The sequence below is a fragment of the Rattus norvegicus genome, chromosome 3, assembly GCF_021556685.1.
Source record: "Rattus norvegicus strain SHRSP/BbbUtx chromosome 3, alternate assembly SHRSP_T2T, whole genome shotgun sequence".
NCBI classification, from domain to species: Eukaryota; Metazoa; Chordata; class Mammalia; order Rodentia; family Muridae; genus Rattus; species Rattus norvegicus.
Window position 1 is genome coordinate 60,437,454 of NC_141536.1, and position 18,605 is coordinate 60,456,058.

Here is an 18,605-nt window from a genome sequence, read left to right on the forward strand (position 1 = left end):
ATATGTCACTGTTAATGTATCAAAGAGTTTAATTCTTCTTTCGAAGTGTTGCTTGGCTAGTCTCACACATAGTGAAGGGGCTAAGGCAGGAGAATCATGAGTTTGAGGCCTGGGCTGCATCATTTCTTTGTCAGTGTTGTGAGTACATGGGTGTGGCCGGGCACACACCTGTGAGCTAACAGGTTGTTAGTTAGGAACTGGGCTTGTGTCAAAACATGTGAGGCCCAGAGGAGACCTTTGAGAAGTCACATCCAAACCAGGAGCTGAAGCTGGTCTGTGACTATGGGCTCCAGAACCAACGTGAAGTCTGGAGGGTCAAATTTACTCTGGCAAAGATCCTCCCAGCTGTCGGGAAGCTACTGATACTAGACGCAGACAACCCGTGGGTTCTGTGAGTTGGTCCCACTGAGGGGCTGGGTGAGGACAAGATGAAGCCAGATTGAATTCTGGGCCTGAGAATTGAGGATTTCTTGAAGAGGTGGTTGCGGAGCCAAGGCAGGTCAGCTAGGTCCTGCTGTGCATCCCCCGGGCCTGCTCATCCCACAGTACTGTATCAAAGTCATAAGCTGGAGGCAAACACTGTGTCATTCATTGCCCCTGTGGACTTTCAGAAGCACATTCACTTCTATCTCTGTTCTCAAGATGGTGGTAGCCGCTGCCCAGGATGTGTGAAGAGAACGTCAGGGAGGGCCAGGGTAGGGCAGGAGCCAGAGATGATAAGGAAGAAGATTAAACCCAAATTATCCTGGGCTGCAATTATCTAGTCTCCCAGTTGGCTAATAAAACAGAATTAAGGAAGAGACCTGCTGTTCTACTAGCTACCGTGAAGGACAGACAGTATTAACTTCTGTCTCTGTTTTAGTGCCTGGGGTTGGACACGAACTACTGTTTGTTACCACTCTGATTGGGCTTTTTATGGTTTGGAGTTTCATTTTACAGCAATGTTGGCAGAGGCCCAGAGCACACATTTCTGACTCCACAGTAACCCCTGATGGGAAGAGGCCAAACTTTAGACTCAAGTCAAGTTCTTAAAGTCAACCACCTTGACTTGCTCATTGGTGGGTTATTCCTACTAGATTAGTTGCATAGTTTCTCTCAGATTTGGGTTTTTTCCTTGGGTGTGAAATGGAGTCAATAATGCCCATTGCACATGACTATTGTGAATAGTGTGTGTGTATGTGTGTGTGTGTGTGTGTGTGTGTGTGGTGTGTGCATGCACACATGTGCACACACGCCCACACATATACCTGGTTACATCTAGGCTCAGGGAAAGGAAAGCTGTAACCCCTATTGTCAGAAGAATCATTAAATCCCATAATTACTTTACTTCATTTGCAAGCTAAGCTCACAGCAAGCCTCATTCGGTCATTGTTCTCAAGGCCAACTCTCTGTATGCGATGCTGGGCAATTGGTATGATGCTTCTGTCTCCTGTTTCTCTATTAACTTGATGATGACAACTGAAAACCACAGGCATGAGCAATATGGTGTTACAAATCCTGAAGATGTCACTTTCTCCTCAATGCACACTTTAGTGCCAGAAGCCTTAGACTTTTCTTTCTGGTCTGGATAGTCAGATATGTGCAATATGTATACACCACACATACACATATACATACATACATACACATACATATGCATACATCTGCACACCCACACACATAAACACACATGCACACACATATACACATGCTATATACACATACACATACATACATAGAAGGAACACACATGCATATACACAACACACATACACATATAACACACATACATATACGCACCACACACATACGCACCATACACACATATATATACATATACACATACACACATAATGAGAGAGAGAGAGACATGGCTGAAAGAGAGACACACAGAGAGATATGTAGAAGGGAGATGAGTGTGTGTGTGTGTGTGTGTGTGTGTGTGTGTGTGTGTGTGTGTGCCCAGTTCCTGACCAACCACCTGTTGTCTCTACTTGCCTGGCTTCACCTGTGCAGTGTGTCTTAACTTCATCACTAACAGCAAAATGCCAACTTGCATCCCCATCAGAGACTGGAACCCTGGTCTCTCTCCAGTGTCAGAAGCAGAGAATCTAACAACTATGCTAAAAAAAAAAAAAAGCAATTCCTTTCACTTTTTTCTAGTACATAATTAGATATGTTATATAATGCTGAAAGAAAACTATAAAAATTGTTTTCTAATAAAAAGCAATAATATACTCCCTGAAAGCTTGAATGTGGGGTACACAATGAATTGTAAATATCTTTTTTAATATTCACAGTTCATCTCATAGAAATGATGACCAAAGAAAGAGAATCCGAAAGATAAATTTTACTTTATACTCTACAAAGCATAACGTGTAGACATTTTTCTGATTAAATCTGGTTATATATATGGATCACATGGCTATGCCCATACAGAGGATGGTTCCGGTATAACCCCTAGGTAAATGCTTTGCTTCATTGCCACCTAGGAAGCTCTGTGAATTACAAACGTGCTTCACACCCCCAAACTCTTAAGTTCTAGGTCCCAGGGCCACTACTTGTTGGCTACAAAATTCTGGACTATCTACCTTCTCCAAGCCTCAATTTCTCGCATGTTTGAGGATGATAATTTCCACCTTTCATACAGGTAAGGACAGATCGACATGGTATACTTTAAAATATTACACAAGTCACAAAGGGCTATATCACCCAAAACCACATTCAAAATAAAAAACAAGAGATCTAAGCATTGTAGCATATGGCTATACAACCAGCACTCAGAGGCTGAGGCAGGAGGATTGCAAAATCTAAAATTACATACTTAGAACAGGGTTTCTAGAAACATCATTGATCGATCCTTGTCAAAGTTATCTCCCAGGTTTGGTGAAGGGCATGAGAGGAGATGTTGAATGGGCCATTGATCATTGTTCACAAACTACAATAAAGACAGCAAATCCTGATGCTTAAGACCACAAATTGGGCCTGAAGTTGTGCTTTGGGTGGATTTAGTCTTCAGTCTGGGTTCAAACCCTGGCTCTCCAACTTCATAACCTTGTATAACCTTAAGGAAGCTATTTAACTTTCGTATGTTAATATTACTTGTTGATGTCCTAGAGGGCAAAAGCAAAAACAAAAACAAACAAAACAAGATGAAACAAACTATCCAATTATCAATTTTGGTAACAGAACCCTTTGATAAAGCTGCCACGTGATATGCGTTCACACGAATGCTTAAGACAATATGTGGCATAAGCTATTGTTACCTCCGACAGTGTTTTGGGGAGCGTGTTGTGTGCTTTGGTTTTTGTTATTTATTTTGTTTGTTTTGGTTTGTTTTGGTTTGGTTTGGTTTGCCATCTGGGACATTAACGAGTAACATTGTAGAGATGTTGTCTCAAGGTCCTTTGTCCCAAACAATCCAAACGTGGTATCCTTTCAGGTAATTCTTTTCTTTCCTTGTGACTTAAAAGGTTGAATTCTATTCACTTAGGGAGTATTTGGTGGGGGATTTTGTTATAAACTTTACAAATTAGGGCAATACTGAAGCTTATGGTCTAGTTTACAGAAATACAATGTGGACAAGGTGGTCAGCTCTCTGGCTTAACCATCAAGGCTTCCCTGGTAACTTACAAGTTTCTTGAGCACTTGAGCACTGCCATAACTAAGTGGAAGGAAGATACCAGAACCAGAAAATCCTAACATGTGGAGGCAAGATGACATCCAGCCAAAGAGACTCAAGGGCCAGCTGCCTCTTTCAAATTAGGCAGATCAAGTTTAATGTGAGTTGCTTTAGGAAAAGTCGGGGTAGTTGGGCCGTCTTGGGTCCCCTCACAGGTTTCCTGTATTCCTGTCAGTGAACTGCTCACGGATTCCTTTATTGCTTACCATGTGATCAATTGATTTCTCTTAGTGTTAACAGATAATTAATTTGTTCACTGCTGACAGGCTATCAGAGATGTTTGGAGGTCGTTCACAGTTGGAGTCAAATTCTATGACATGTTAGTTGCCTATGTCCTCGTTCGAAGCTGATGCAAAGACCCAAAACAACCCCTTTTGTTTTTCCTATGGTTTTTGAAACAGGGTCTCCTAGATTAGGTTGGTCCCAGTTTACTATGCTGAGGACGACCTTGAACTTCTGATCCACCTGCCTTCACCTCGAAGTATGTAGACTACTTACGTATATCACTATGCCTGGTTTATGTGGTACTGAGGATTGAACCCAGAGCTTTGTATATCCGTGGCAAACACTCTGTTAACTGGCTAGGACCTTCGCCCTGCAGGAGACTTGAACCAAAACTCATTTGTTTTCTTATAGATGTTATGAAATGTCAGTACCAAGGGATTGCCTCCCACCAGCTGTCCCAATGATATATGAAGACATGGCACTTCATTTGAAATAACCCTTCGTTACAAGTGGCCTTCTCTTCACTTGTAATCTAATGACACCCCTGCACCTCATCTGTGACCTTCTGGAGTATACACTAGTCACTCTATGAGCAGGCCAGGCCCAAGGCTCACTCAGTACTAAACATACATTTCTACAGAGCTGCTCCTTCAAAACTCTTGGGCAGAAACATTTTGTAGAGGTTTCTCTTTCTTACTGGAAAAGCCCTGGAAGTCGTTTTCTGAGTTCTCCCATATTGAAGATGAGGATCATGAGGCAAACAGAAGAAAAGCCATTTTCTGGCATTTCCATAAGGGTAGAGTACAGAGTAGCCCAGACGTGTGTTCTCTGCCAACAGCTCTTCTCCTGTCAGAATGAAAGCGACTAGATAAGATACCCCTTGGAGAAGCTGGTGCGACCTTCCTCCCCACACAGGGGGGCAGCTTAATAACGCCCAGTGCCTCATATGGGTCCTTTTGAATATGGCAAACAGTGAAATTGGACGAGCCTGTTAGCAGGGAGGTCTCATGGAAAGCTGAAAGCTGGCCGTGGCTTGAGCATGATGTGATTCTTCACAACCGTCTTGTATAGAAACGGAGAAAGATGGACAGCTTCGGGGTTTATTTAGAGTGAATCAAAGAGCGTGGTGACAGAGCTCACATAGGGAGGGAGTGGATGCAGACTTCATGATGATTCCCATGCTTTAGCCTCGACCTCTGACGCTGAGGAAGGTGAGGCAGACAGTAACCTGTTGTGGAGTGGGTGGGGAAGACAGTTCTGTGTGTCGGGATGGATGTTTTTGTCAGGAGGCATGCTGTCATGAGAAACAGAAACTCTTCCTCCTTCTCTGGATCCCGCAACAGGTACCATAACCTCTCCGACCATGAGACCCACTCCTTGATCCTCTCCAAGAAGGCTGGGTCATTCATTACCTGAGTAAGGAGTAGGGAGACTATGTAGACTGCGCTTCTTGGCTGCCTTTCCTTCTCAGGAGCCAGATCCCTTGCAAAAAGCAAACTTTACACTGTCTCAAGGCCTTAACCTCCAAGGGAACGGCTACCCGTGTGGGAGCACTTTGGAATGTAATACTGTCTGGACACGGAAGGGCATATCTATCTAATTCAGGAATTGAATGTTACAAGTGCTTATAAATATACTGCACACGCCAATGTCTGCTTCACTAATTATAATGTGATACTTTGATGATTCATATGCATTCTCCTGAGGTTTGAGTATCTTCCCCAAAAGTTTGTGTTAGAAACTGAATCTAATAGGGTTAGATGACATGATAAAGGTGAAGACTTATGACGTCATCCTCTCTGACTCACGATACTCTCTACCACATCACAGTGTGGCAAGGAGTGCCACACTGAATGCCCACATCGTGCTCCTGGACCAGTTAGCATATAGAATTCTGAAACTTCTATTCCTCATGCATTTGCCTGATCTCGGGCATTTTGCAATAGCAGCTAAAAATGAACAATGGCGATGGACTTGGTGATGGACAGAAACAAACAGCAGCTGTTTACTAGATCTTCTTCAAGTCTTAGGGTGGGAGGGACAAAACAGCCCATTTCTGACTCTGTAACCCTGTGGTACCCCAGTGTTTCTTTCCTATTAAACAAAAAGGAGAGAGGATAACACCTACCCTTCCTTTCTCTGGGTATCAGGAAAATAAAGATTATTCTGCACAAGTACCAAGCACAAAATAATATTCAAATATAGGAAACATTTCTGTTCATTCTAAATGTACCATAGAGATATTGTATAGTTGGAATTTCTGCAAAGAGAACCTTGAAATGAGCTAAATGGCATTATCATAATAAGTATTATGATAGATATTTTTGCTATATATGTCTCTTCAGACACAGTAGTTTATAAAAAGTGGCAACTCCACAAGAAAAGGGATAAGTAAAGAGAGGGGTTTGGCACTTGTCTATTTAAGTTTTCGTGTTTGATATATGGACAATATGGCCTGTGCTTTAGCAATTAGAAACTCATCTGTAATGGATGGGTTCCTTTATCAAGGAACAAAAGTATCTTCTGTAAAGTGGGGGTGGTCAGGTTCTGCTAGGAATCATGAAGAAAGAAAGAACCAGATAGTAAAATTCGAAGAGAAAATGTCAGCTCTCAGACACATTGCTACCTAGCTTCTAAAGCTGAGAGACTTTCCCTCAGACTCGCTATCGCAGGAGAGCAGAAGCGAACCCTGCGGCTGGATTTCACAAATGAATAAGCATGTTTTATAGAGTGTTAAGACATTAAAAGAGAAGGACTATAATCACAACAGAGCTGGTTAAATCTCACATGCATCCTGGCTCACTCAGGAACACAAAAAAGTATTTCCTTTTATATGCTGAAGAGCGGGGACACTCTCCTGCATGGTACACGGACCACCAGCAGCATAGGGTTAACAGAGGCAAGACCCCCCCCAAAAAAATGTGGCCTGTTGGTGGCATAGCAACCTGTATCCCTGTACCTGTCCTGTGCCAGTAGATTAGAAAATGAAAGGACCCTTGGCTTAGCTCAGGGATGTTACCTAAAGCCTTTGTTCTAACCTGGTATTCCAACCTAAGAGTTGTCTTCTGTTTTCTAATGTATTCTGTGTGTGTGTGTGTGTGTGTGTGTGTGTGTGTGTGTGTGTGTGTGTCCCCGTGTGTTGATCATATCATGTGTTAGGTGCTACACTAACACAGAGTGTTCCAAAGACAGATAAGCCATAGCCTAAACCTTTAATAAATTCACAATTAAGTAGAAAGAGTAGTGAGCCAAAACTTAAATGACAACAGCCGAAAGAGTGTAAGTCAGTGGAGTGAAGTACCAGGAGAGTAAGCAAAAAAGCAATTAACCTTCCCTCCCAATCGTTCATTCTTTTAAATGTATTGCTATTACTACTATGCTTTTGTTGTTATTATTAATCATTGTTGTTGTTGTTGTTGTTGTTGTTGTTGTTGTGAGGTGGGGGGTGCGCATGCCACAACATGTAGGAACCGGGATCTGAACCAGGCTCACACAGTGAGAATCATCTCATAGGCATCTGCTATTCATTCTTACACTTAGAGTCACACCATCAGTCCTCTCTCAGCCTGGGTTATGAACCAGTATCCAGCACAGTCATTCTGTGCCCCAAACCTGTAAAGTTTAAGGCTCTAAAATTATTTTCTTGAAATTGATAGTAATTTTCCTCTTGAATGGATGCCTTGAATATGAAGTCTATCTAATCAATCAGGGGCCCACATATTGTCAGCCTCCAGCTCCTACCCCATCCCATGACCCCTACATCATTCTACTTGAGACCCTGAAAGGGAGGGATCATATTGACAAGAGTAAACAGCCGTGTTCTGCTGGTAGCTTCCTTCCCCAGCTGGGCTCTGGCATGGGTGTGGAGAGAAGGTAATGTCCTAAGTCATCATCCCTATGGGGCTACTCATTGCCCGGTAAGGGGTTCTGGGAGGACTCTCTAGCTCACCCATCCTTTGGGGACTGCCTATCTACAATGTATTATGGGGCCCTGGTCAGCAGGCACTGCCCTCAGGAAGGAGGAGACTTGCTGGAGAGGTCAGCTCACTGCTTGAAGACCTGAGACTGAGCAGGACAGAGGCAGCATGGGACTGGTGTAGGATAGAGCGGCACAGGACAAAGGTGCAGGTGTCGTAAGCACCGTGGCCATGAAATGGAAGCCGGGAGCTTTTGCTCTCCCTGAGCTGGCCTAGAAAATCCTCCCACTCACTTCTCCATTTCTCTCTCCCCCTCATCTAGGGAAGGCAGCTCTGTGTTGAAGATGTGGAGGCCACAGAGGAAGAACCCTCTTTGGAAAGGAACTCCGTGTCAGCTATGCGCATGAGCTCCGGTAGGGAGAGAAACCAGGTCTCACGTGGGACCGTGGGACTGCAGTGTAACACTCTGCCCTGGAGGCATGATAGGAAAGCAAGGAGGAATGTGGAGTTTGAATTCGGGTACAGAACAGAAAAGAAAACCTATCCTTGGACTCTCCCCTCTACTCATGTTTGGACCTATCAGCTTCCAGCTTTTATGACAGACTTTTTGCTTTTACTGAGTCTTTACCAGGCATGGATAGTGGGACCGAATCCACTGTGATTACTCCAAGACTGCTCTGCACCTACGTCCTTTGAGCTTTTGTTGGTATCGTTGCTAAGAGAACTGAGATTCTACCACTTTCTAATATGCTTTGTTCGCTTAGTAGCACTTTGTAAGCGATTTCCTTTGATTAAATATTCCATTTTATAATGAACCATTATCTCATTAGCCAAGCCTTTAGTCAGATATTTTGGTTGATAACTTTACGCTATTATAAAGATGCTATAATAAATATTCATACATATAAATCTTAGCATCTGTGCCCATAAAATTTTCTTTAGGATGACCTGGAATTGTCACATTAGAAACCATGACTAGAAGCCACGAACAGTGACTTAAAGCTGAACATAATTATTGCCAAATGTTCCCACATCATTAGTTCCCAAAGACTGTGGGTTAGAAGCCAGCCTTGTCTCCAGAGCACACTCGACAGTATATGGAGGCTGTTAAAATTCCTACTAGTGAGCAAGCACATCTGGGCAGAGGCCAAAGATGCTCTAAGAACGCTGTGGTATACATGCCGTCAACTCTCAACGCGCAGCAGCGAACTACTTCTTCATTCCCAAATACCAATGGTGCCTCTGCCAAGACGCACGGCGGTGCTTAATTGAAGTGTTATGTATAATAGATAATCTATTCTGGCTGGTTATGTTTCTCTGTGGAACCGGATGACTAGTGCAAACCCTAACCTACATAACACTGAATGCTAGTCTTGAAATGAAAGCTGTGACAGAGAGGCTCCCGTTTATTCAAACTCAGTTTGCCGGGCACTTAGTTGCCAAATGCTATAGTAAGTGTCAAATTTCCATCCTAGAAGGAGGGTCCGATCAGTAGATCAGTAGAGAAGAGGTGGCCTGGGGGTAAATTTGAGCTTTACCCACTGGCGAGAAGGTATATTTACTTTCATTTTCTACATCTGTATTTTCCAGAAAAGTTTGCACTGTGTCGTTTCCATATAGTTTCTCAACAAATCGCTCAGCCTCACAAGGCTGCTACGTAAAATTACTGCCAGATTGCTACGATGCCTTTTCTTGCTTCTTTAGAAGTTCTCTCTGCAGAGTGATTTCAGCACTCCCTTCCACAGACACTCAAGGCCTTAAATATGAAACATCCTTAGGATGCTAGTGGCTTCTCTTCTCCCAGATGACCTTTTGTTCCTGCAATTTAACTCAGAGGAATCTCATTTTGGCTAATTTGGAGGTGGATAAAATGTTTCCCTGCCTTTGCGTTTTGAATTAGTAGGTAGTTCCCCAAGTGCCAATACTGTCAGTTCACAGCGGGCATGAAGGCAGGAACCAACCCGGAATGTCCTCTCTCGTTTCGTTTTTTAAAAATGGATAGCAGAGAAGCAAGGAGAGGTGCCCCAGCTCCAGGCTGGGCTCTCTAAGCTCTCACTGTGCTCCCAGTGGGTAAGGCTGGATACATTGCTACTCCTAGCTGCTTCCCTCCTGTGTTCGCTTGGATGGAAAAGAGTCAGAAGTAGATGAATCTGGTCTTGGTGTCACATTCTCGAAGACAAGAAGAAGGCAGAGGGCAGGCCTAATAACTGCAGCTAGTGCAGCCCTCGGGTAACGGGGAGGAAGGTGAGGAGGCAAACTGGGAAGACTGTGTTCCAGAAACAGAGGGGTATACGCTCACTTTTCCAGAAAAGCATAAAAATCTAGAAAGGTTTCCTAGCAACCCCGTCCCAAGCCTACAATCTTTAACTCCATTACAGTCGATATTAAACTTTAAATATGTAATCACGCACATTAGGTTGCAAACACCCATAAAAGCCGTTCAGTCATTAAACTGTACACAGCCATGCAAATAATAGAAGAATACCATCAAATTTTTTTATTGAAAAAAGTAAAGGTTAGAACATTCTGGTAATCTGATGAACGACTATGGACAGCATAAAACGGGTAATGCGGAGCCTTTAAAGTAACGCCAAGAAAGCAGAGAAGAAAAGGAAAGAAAAACGAAAAGAAAGCTTTCCCGTTAATTCCTGGCCAATGAATTTAAAGTCAAACGAATGCTGAAACTGAACATGGCAGTCCATGCCTGCAATCCCCGCACTCAGGAGATGCAAGCAGAAAGCCTGGGTTTGCTGCCATCTTAAGATGTTAAACAACAAAGGGCTGGGGACATGAGGCTGATGGGTAGAGCACTTTTCTAGTGTGTCCAAGACCTTTTGGTCAATTCTCAGTGCGCGCGCACACAGAACACGCAGCACACACATGCACACACACACACACGCACACACGTGCACGCACACATGCACACGCAACCATGCACACGCACACACATAGACACACATACACACACACACGTACACACACGCGCATGTGCGCACATGCACATGAATGCGTACATGACCTTTGTGTCACAGATTGTCCTATTCTAATAAGCTATTGGAACTTTATGAGTTGCAATTTTACCTTCTGTCCTTGAATGACACTTGCCAACATTTATATACTTTACAACAAACTAACCCAAGTCTTGTCATTTTTTAAAAAACTCCTTAGGATTCCCACAATAGAACTGCAGATCATCATACTGGAGATCTAATATGGAGATTGTGCAGCACAGAAACCCAACATGTACTTTTGGAATTATGTATTGTGGTCGAAAAATAAACTTATTGATCAATTCTAGAAAGAAGTTCAACAGAGCTATGCTTGTCAAATGCCAACTGTGTATTTTGATCAGTAAATCCCTCGGTCTAATGTCCTGTTAATCCGTCTGGTTTATTTCATATTTTAAAACGATCATTGCCTTTGTTAAAGACATCACGGTTAGGCAGTATTGGGTTAAGTCATCCTGTGCTGTTTTCGTCTCCTGTGGAAAGATAGGACGGCATAGAAATGATTGTCGTGCGGGAATGAGTTTGGGTTCACAGACTGTAAAAGCAGAGCATGCTGGGAGATCACATGAGAAAGGAGTGGGCCAGTCAACTGGGAGAAGCGGGGAGGGCAGAGCTGGGCCAGGTTTTCATTGGGGGTTTTGAGAATAGTACAAGAAGTAGACCTAGGATGGCAGTCTTGAATAATTTTGGTTGACTCTGGGTCAGAGAAGCAGTTCGAGCCCTGGGATGAAACTTTGGTTTAAAATGAAATGTCCCCCAAAGAAATGTCTATTGAAGGTTTGGTCCACAGTGTAACAGGGTCACAGCTAGGACTACGAGAATTGATTGGCTCACGGGAGCTCTAACTTTATTAACTGATTAGCACATAATACATTCAGTGCTGAGTCAATATTCTGACGTGAGGGAGGCCTAAGTAGAGAAAAGCAGGCACTGACTGAGGGTTTGTATGTCTTGTCCATGACTCTTCCCCGAACTCCGTGCTTCTTGGGAATATGAGGCAAGTAGCTTCCTCCGCCACACGCATCGGCCACCATGATGCTTTAGTTCAGTTCAAGCCCAAAGCAGGGGGCCAAGTGACTGTGGGTTGGAACTACTGAACCTGTGAGCCAACAGAAACTTGCCCTTGTTTGAAGTTGTTTCTCTCTGGTATCATGGATGATTGGGGGCAGCTGGGAAAGCATCCATGTGTACAGCGCTAGGCTCTGAATTGTTTGGTCTGAATATCCAAGGCACTCTTGGGGAGATGGGCTTTGCTATCTCTTAGAACTGGCTAGCCTTTAAAGAAGCAGTCTTTCCAGGATGCCCCAAGTGCCAGAATATCAAGAATACGGAAAATAAACAAGGCATGGCGAGACACACCTCTAATCCCAGAACTGAAGAGCTAAGGCAGAAGCACCTTAAATCCAATGTGGGCTGCATAGCAAGACCCTGGTGGGAAAAAAATGAGAGTTGGAGAGGAGAGAAGTGGGGAGAGGAGGGAGGAAGTTCCTTCCTTGGCAGAGAGAGCCTATACACTCTGGACAATATGTTTAAAAACATCAAGTAGGCCTTGTATTTCTCTTAAAAACACTTTTTCATTATCTCATGAGAATGTAATGATTTTATTTAATAATTAGATGCTTATTAAATACCGTAAGGTGTATATGTCAGGAAATACTGTAATGCTAAAAAAAAAAAAGCATAGTGGAAAAGCATGAATATGTTATACTTTAAAAACATACAGCAAAACCGAGACTACAACCCCGCTCCCTGACTAAAGCCAGTTCTGCTGCACTGTGGAACCTTTTACAGAAACATTAAAGTCAAAGTAGGAAAGTTCCCTCAGCAGAACAAAAGCCATCGCTGTTTGTCACTACTTGTGATGACCCTGGAGTTTCTTCAATAGAGAACACTATTCCTGAGGCGTAGACCACATCCTTGTAGACCATATCCTTTATGTAGGGGACCCCTGCGTGGGGACCACATCCCCATACGTAGAATTACACAGAGCAGAAGCGGTGTCGTAAGGGCGTTAAAACAGAGTTTCGTCAGTTGATGCCCTTGAGTTTGCTTAAGGCCATTCCTCCCTGACTTGGTCTCTACACAGATGGCCCTGGTGAGAAGGCTGAGCGTCTTTGCTGGATCGATGGTTCTCCCTCTCCAGGTGCGCTTGCCACTTTCTGCTTTACTGCTCTGTGCCAGGAAGCTGGCTGGGCCTGATTCCCTTCATCCACTCAGCCTTCTAAAGTTCAACCAGTGTGTGGCACTGGCAAGAGGGCAGGATGTGAGGACCCCCCCCCCACATCCCTGACTCTCTCTTCAAAGACTTGGCTTGTCCCTGGCTAATTTCCTCACCCCCCAAACCCGTACCGCCAGGCCACGAGCCCCAACTGGGCAACCCCTCCTCACAACCGTTGTGGTCTTCTGATCCTGAGGTGGCGGTGCGGGGGTGGACAGAGGCGGAGAGCCAGTAGCTAGCCCAACGTATCAGTGATAACTCTGAGTGGCAGAAGGGAAGCAGGGCTTTCACTGGTCCACAGACAGCGAGCGAATAAGACCAACTCAGAATCAGTAGCTTGGAAACGCAACCGTCTGAAAACTGAATATTTATGAGACCTTTTGAAACTATGTGAAGCACATGACTTATAATCAATAAACTTGAAAGGGCAACACTTCTAAAAAAATAATAATTACAAGGCTGGTCAATATAATCTCCCACGTCTGTAAGGGATTTGCGAAGAAAAACAAGACAGAATAAAAGCCCTCTGGTTAGCAAGGCCTTGAACTACAAGCACCTTCAGACTTCATGGGAAATGGAGAAATCCCAGCTGAGCAGAGCGGGTACCAGCATGGGAGTTCTCAGTGCTACTTCTGGTTTCCAATATTTATTTGGTTATGGTCCATCTGGCCGCTTTGTTTGCTTGTTTGTTTGTGACTGGGTCTCACTATCCAGCCCCTGGTGGCTGAAAATCACTGTGTAGATCAGGCTGGCCTCAAACTCACATGAGACCTTCCTGCCTCTGTTTCCCCACGGCTGGGATCAAAGGTGTGTGCCATCATGCACACCCAGCTAGGCTGTGCGATGTACCACAGGATTTCTACATGGCCTCTTCAAGGCAAAAGGGAAAAAAATTAAAAAGGAAAAAAGCAAGGGAGACCGGAGTGGGTACTTGGTTGATGTAGACAAGCAAATCGGATAACCCTCCAGTGATGTAAGCTTTTACAAGCCTTTACTTCTTAGCATTCAAAATGGAGACTGACCACTTTAAAGACGTGCTCGGGAGATGAGCTTCCAGCTTAATTGTCCGTGTTGTCTCCATAGTCAGGACTTGCTATTTGGAGGTGTAGTGGCCAGCACCAGGCAGAGGCGCAGGGTGACCTCTCAGTTCCCTAGGCATCACTGTCTGTCGGGTGCCCTGCAGGGTTAGGGAGGTCTTGATCTAGATCCTGGGAGCTCCCATGTAAGAGCTCACTGAAGACAAATGGCCGAGAGTGCTACATACCAGAAGTAGAGCGGACACATCGTGCTGTTACAGAGATTCGAAGGAGGCAGCCAGACATGTAGTCAAGGTGGGATGACAGAGAAAAGATGAACTGGCTATCAGCAAAGGTGTGCCTTAGACTCCCTGCTACTGTAATTACATTGGGAATACCAGGAGAACTTAGGCTGTAAGAGGAAAGGCAAACAAAGGAAGGGTAATTGGCACCCAGTAGTTAGAGGCCCGGAAAGACTACTCTGGGAGTGGCTAGGCATCAAGGCTCTGCAGGCCACAGACCTCTGCTTGGATCCCAGCTTCCTCCATGGTCAGCTGAGCCATTTTGAGCAAATCCTTAATGTGGCCAGGCCTCAGTCTTTCCTTCTATAAAGTGAAGCACTATTAGGAAGACAGAGAGAGGAATTCTCACTAAAGGGTAAATCTCTGGCCCACAGTACACTGGTGGGTGGAGTGGTTGTTAATAACAGTGGGGGTCCTGCTGCTTTTTATCAATATTGTTAATAGATACCCTACAGAGGTGTCTCCTCCTTTCCCCATATTTTTCATTCAAGTGAAAAAAAAAAAGACTCCTCCTCCCTATGCCCACAAACCTATATTTGTGATCAAGAACAAACCTCGTTAATGTGTGAAACCACTGTTCTGTTGGAACTAGCCAGTTCATAAGAAGCCCTTGGGACTGTAGCAAGTACACATCTCATAAGACCAGGAAACCTTCTTTGCTATTTTCATCCAAAAAAAAAAAAAACCAAATAAATAAATTTAGCCTCTAGTGTCTATAAATGACCAAAAACACTAAATTCCTCCCAGAATATTATAAACCCATCCCACTTTTTCTTTTTTACACAATTAGACTTGCCTTTTTGTGACCCACATCCTATTTTCCAAAAGGAATGTGTTCAGGTCGCAAAACACCGCTCTGCCACTAAGGAACCAAAGAGACAAGCAGAGCACACAAGGGTCTTGGTGACTTCCCTCCAAGACAGAGCAAAGCGATCTGGGAGGCGAACTTCACATGCCTCCTGAATGCTGTATTAAACGGGAAAAGTTAGCTTCCAAGTTAAGCCTTGTAAATAAACAGGTGACCAAACCTCAAGAACCAAAGTAAATCGGTGGGATTAGCAAACATTTAGTTTCGGGGGTAAGGAGGAAGGCCAAGTTCACCTTAAATCACCTCGCCGTGATTCTGTTGACCGGGGCTTCTCTAGGCTCCATTCTCAGACAAAGCAGCCAAGTGCTGTTTGTCCTTAGGTTTATTATGATTGTGTGTCTGTCAGGAAGAGGGGCCTGAGATAGGAAATGTCTCCTGCTGCGGCCACAGAAATCAATTCTACTTCTGGGCTAGTGAACATGCCTGTGGGCTTGAGGGACTTTTTTAAAACATTGTGTGAGAGAGCTGGAAATAAAAATCTCATGGAATTCCATTATAGAAGAGGACTGGAGCGGGGTCAACACCCCTTTTTAAAGTCAACCTCCCAGTTCAATGATGAGACCATGGCTGTCTGTGACATTGTTAGGGATAGAAGCACTTTTATCAGTGTGCTTTCCAGATGCCTAGAATCAAGTCCTTCCAAGACTGACACTTTAAATGTAAATATAGAGTTATAAGCAGGCAGAAATGTATTCCATGAAAAGAGGCTGCTATGTTAGTACAGTATTTAATGCAGAATGAATAGACCACTCTAGGGTACACACCCTTAAAGGCGTCGTGGTGTATAGCTTCCGTTCAGCTTTCCAGCTCTTCTCTGGCACAAGTCATCAGCGGTGTCTTCCTGCATTATGGAAAGGCGGAGTGGGATTTGGATGGGCAAAGATGGAGGGGGGAAAAAAGTATCCCTGGCAGGAAGGAAGCAAGGCACAAAAATAGCAAGGCCCTATCCAGGCATCGAAAATGGTACATAATTTAATTAGGATGAAGCTGGGGCCACGCGAAAGACTGCAATAGACACTGGGCTGGAATAAAATTGAACCTCTTATACTCAGTATGACTCAGAGTCAGGCAGGGCCAGCTTCGTGAGCGCGTGGCCAGAGCAGTTGTGGGAGGAGGGGCGGGTGCCGCTCCACTGCCCTGTGAGATATTCTTAACGCTGTGGTCTTGGAATCTATTTTGTATGTGAAATCCAATGGAACAACCGAGTTCGAACCTGGAGTTCAGAGACTTGGCTCTAAGTGTGCTCCCGTCCCCACCTCCTGCCCCACTTCCTTGGCCACCTGACCCTCCCTCCCCGGTGTCCCAGGCCCCATCTAGACTCCCCTTTGCCTTGGAGATAGGCACAGCAACCTGGCCGTCTGTGTGGAGAGAAGCCCACACGCCGCGTCTGCGTGGCTCTTTGCTCCTGAGTGGCGTCGGTGTGGAAGCTTGGGAAGAGCGTTGTGGCCTGCAGCTTCTCAGGGTAGAGCAAGGTTGTGATCATCTCCACCCTGAGCTGGAGGCACCAGGGGGTATGCAGAAGTCAATTCAGCCAGGGCCTCCCCTCCACTCCTGGCCAGACACAAAGAATTTCTCAGGCCAGATGTTGCAGTCACTTAGGGGCAGACTCTTGGGAAGGGAGTTCACTTTTCAAGCCCATCATTTTGCCCTAAACTCCACAAACGGCAATGCTGGCCCTGATAGAACACTTTCCGTTGACCTGGTTCCTCTCTCCAGCTGGGGTTTTATTCGCTTGTTTGCTTTGTTTTGTTTTGTTTTGTTTTGTTTTGTTTTGTTTTGAGAAAGGGTCCCCCTTGGTAGCCCAGGCTGGCCTCAGTTTCCCGTGGTAGCCCAGGCAGTATGTGGCCACAAACTTAGAGCAATTGCAGGCATGGCCGCCACACCCTGATGCTTCCCGTGCTCTGCTAAAGCTGTTCACCCTCTCCATGTCTCTCACGCTTAGTCTCCGGATCACCATTGACTTAACCTCTCCTTCACCCAAATTCTCACCTCCAGGACAACTCCCATCCATTGCCTGCAGCCAATCCCCCTGTCTCTGCTTTAGTCTGTTATCCATTATGGCTCCACCAGTCCGTCATTACTTAGTCTCACAGCTTCAAGCCTTCCTCTGTTCTATCCTTTCTGTCACTGCCACCCAGTCACCCAAGGTGCCATTTCGATCATGCCAAGAGGATTCTTGTGGTCTGTTGTCCGCCAACTCTTTATCAGATGTTTAAGGTCCTTCCTGGGTTCTCAACTCACTTTTGCAATGCAATTTTTTTTTAGCTGAGTTGAAACAGTCCTTCTCACCTCTACACATTCTGTGCTTACACTTCACCCTCTGAAGCCATCTTGTACCACCTAAAACACTCCTGCTAGCCTCACAATTATCCAGCAAGGAAATCTGACCTCCTTTTAACAACAGGCATGGCACCTCCTTCAGGGAGTCTTCCACCACAAGCTCCATAGTGACTGTCTCTGGAAGGGCCACCAGGGAGCACAGTGTGGTAGAGTTCGTAGCTCTTAAGTGTGACACTGGGGAGACAGGAAGTGTGACCTCTCACCTTTCTATACCCACAGGTATAATGGGCTCTCTGTATGCCTGCTGCATCGACCTGCGGAATTAGTGACTCTGTTGTGTAAACAGATCGGGTCTTCTGAAAGCCTAGCACACCTGCAACTCTCCTGCGTCATCGTCGTCCCCTACCCTCCTCTCAGTTCACCCAACAAAGCAGCCTGCTGCTTTTCAGACAAGCCCATCAGACACCTGTATCGTCATTATCAACACCAACACAAACTCATCTTGCACTTTTTATTAATGTCGAACGTGCTATATCCTGGGTGTTTGGAATAATCTCAAAGAGAGCACCTGTTACTTAAGTGTTCTTTGCAACATCTCGAGGGCAATTTATTCATTACTATATTAAAGTGGGCTGTTTAATAACTTGTAGCTGTCAGAGAAGTCACTGCCATCAAACTGGATACCTGAAAGGAATGCATTTTCCCACTTGCAATTCCTTATTTTTTTTTCCCTAATTTCAATCCTGTTTTCTAGGACCAATTAAGAAATGTAATGCCAAATGTCGAAAGCAAAAGAGATTTATTTTTGCTGCCAAACTCCTATTCAACTTTAGTGTCTCATTAAATATTCTACCCTTGACTTCAGGATGCAACATTCATTACCATAATTGCATAAGTGTCTTTAATGCCTTGTTCTTGCTCAAAGAAGCCCCCAAATGATTAAGACCATTAACCTAATTACCCAATAATTAAAACTTGAAACTCTGTGTGATAAAATTCCACTCTCCCCAATGAAAAAGAAAAGGGTGCTAACTGAATCTGAACAAGACACACCTCTAACTGTATGGATTTATAAAGAATCAAGAAAGGTGGTTATATTTTTACATAGAG

General features: G+C 44.5%; 1 protein-coding gene and 1 long non-coding RNA gene across 3 annotated transcripts in view; one reads left to right on the plus strand and one right to left on the minus strand.

Annotated features, from left to right (window-relative positions):
* The window catches only part of Pde11a (phosphodiesterase 11A), a 370,466-nt gene that overhangs the window by 324,038 nt on the left and 27,823 nt on the right, over positions 1–18,605 (minus strand).
* Positions 16,440–18,140, plus strand: LOC120101580 (uncharacterized). The gene is made up of 2 exons (XR_015684952.1): positions 16,440–16,687; positions 17,775–18,140. It is a non-coding gene; the product is annotated as an uncharacterized LOC120101580 (long non-coding RNA).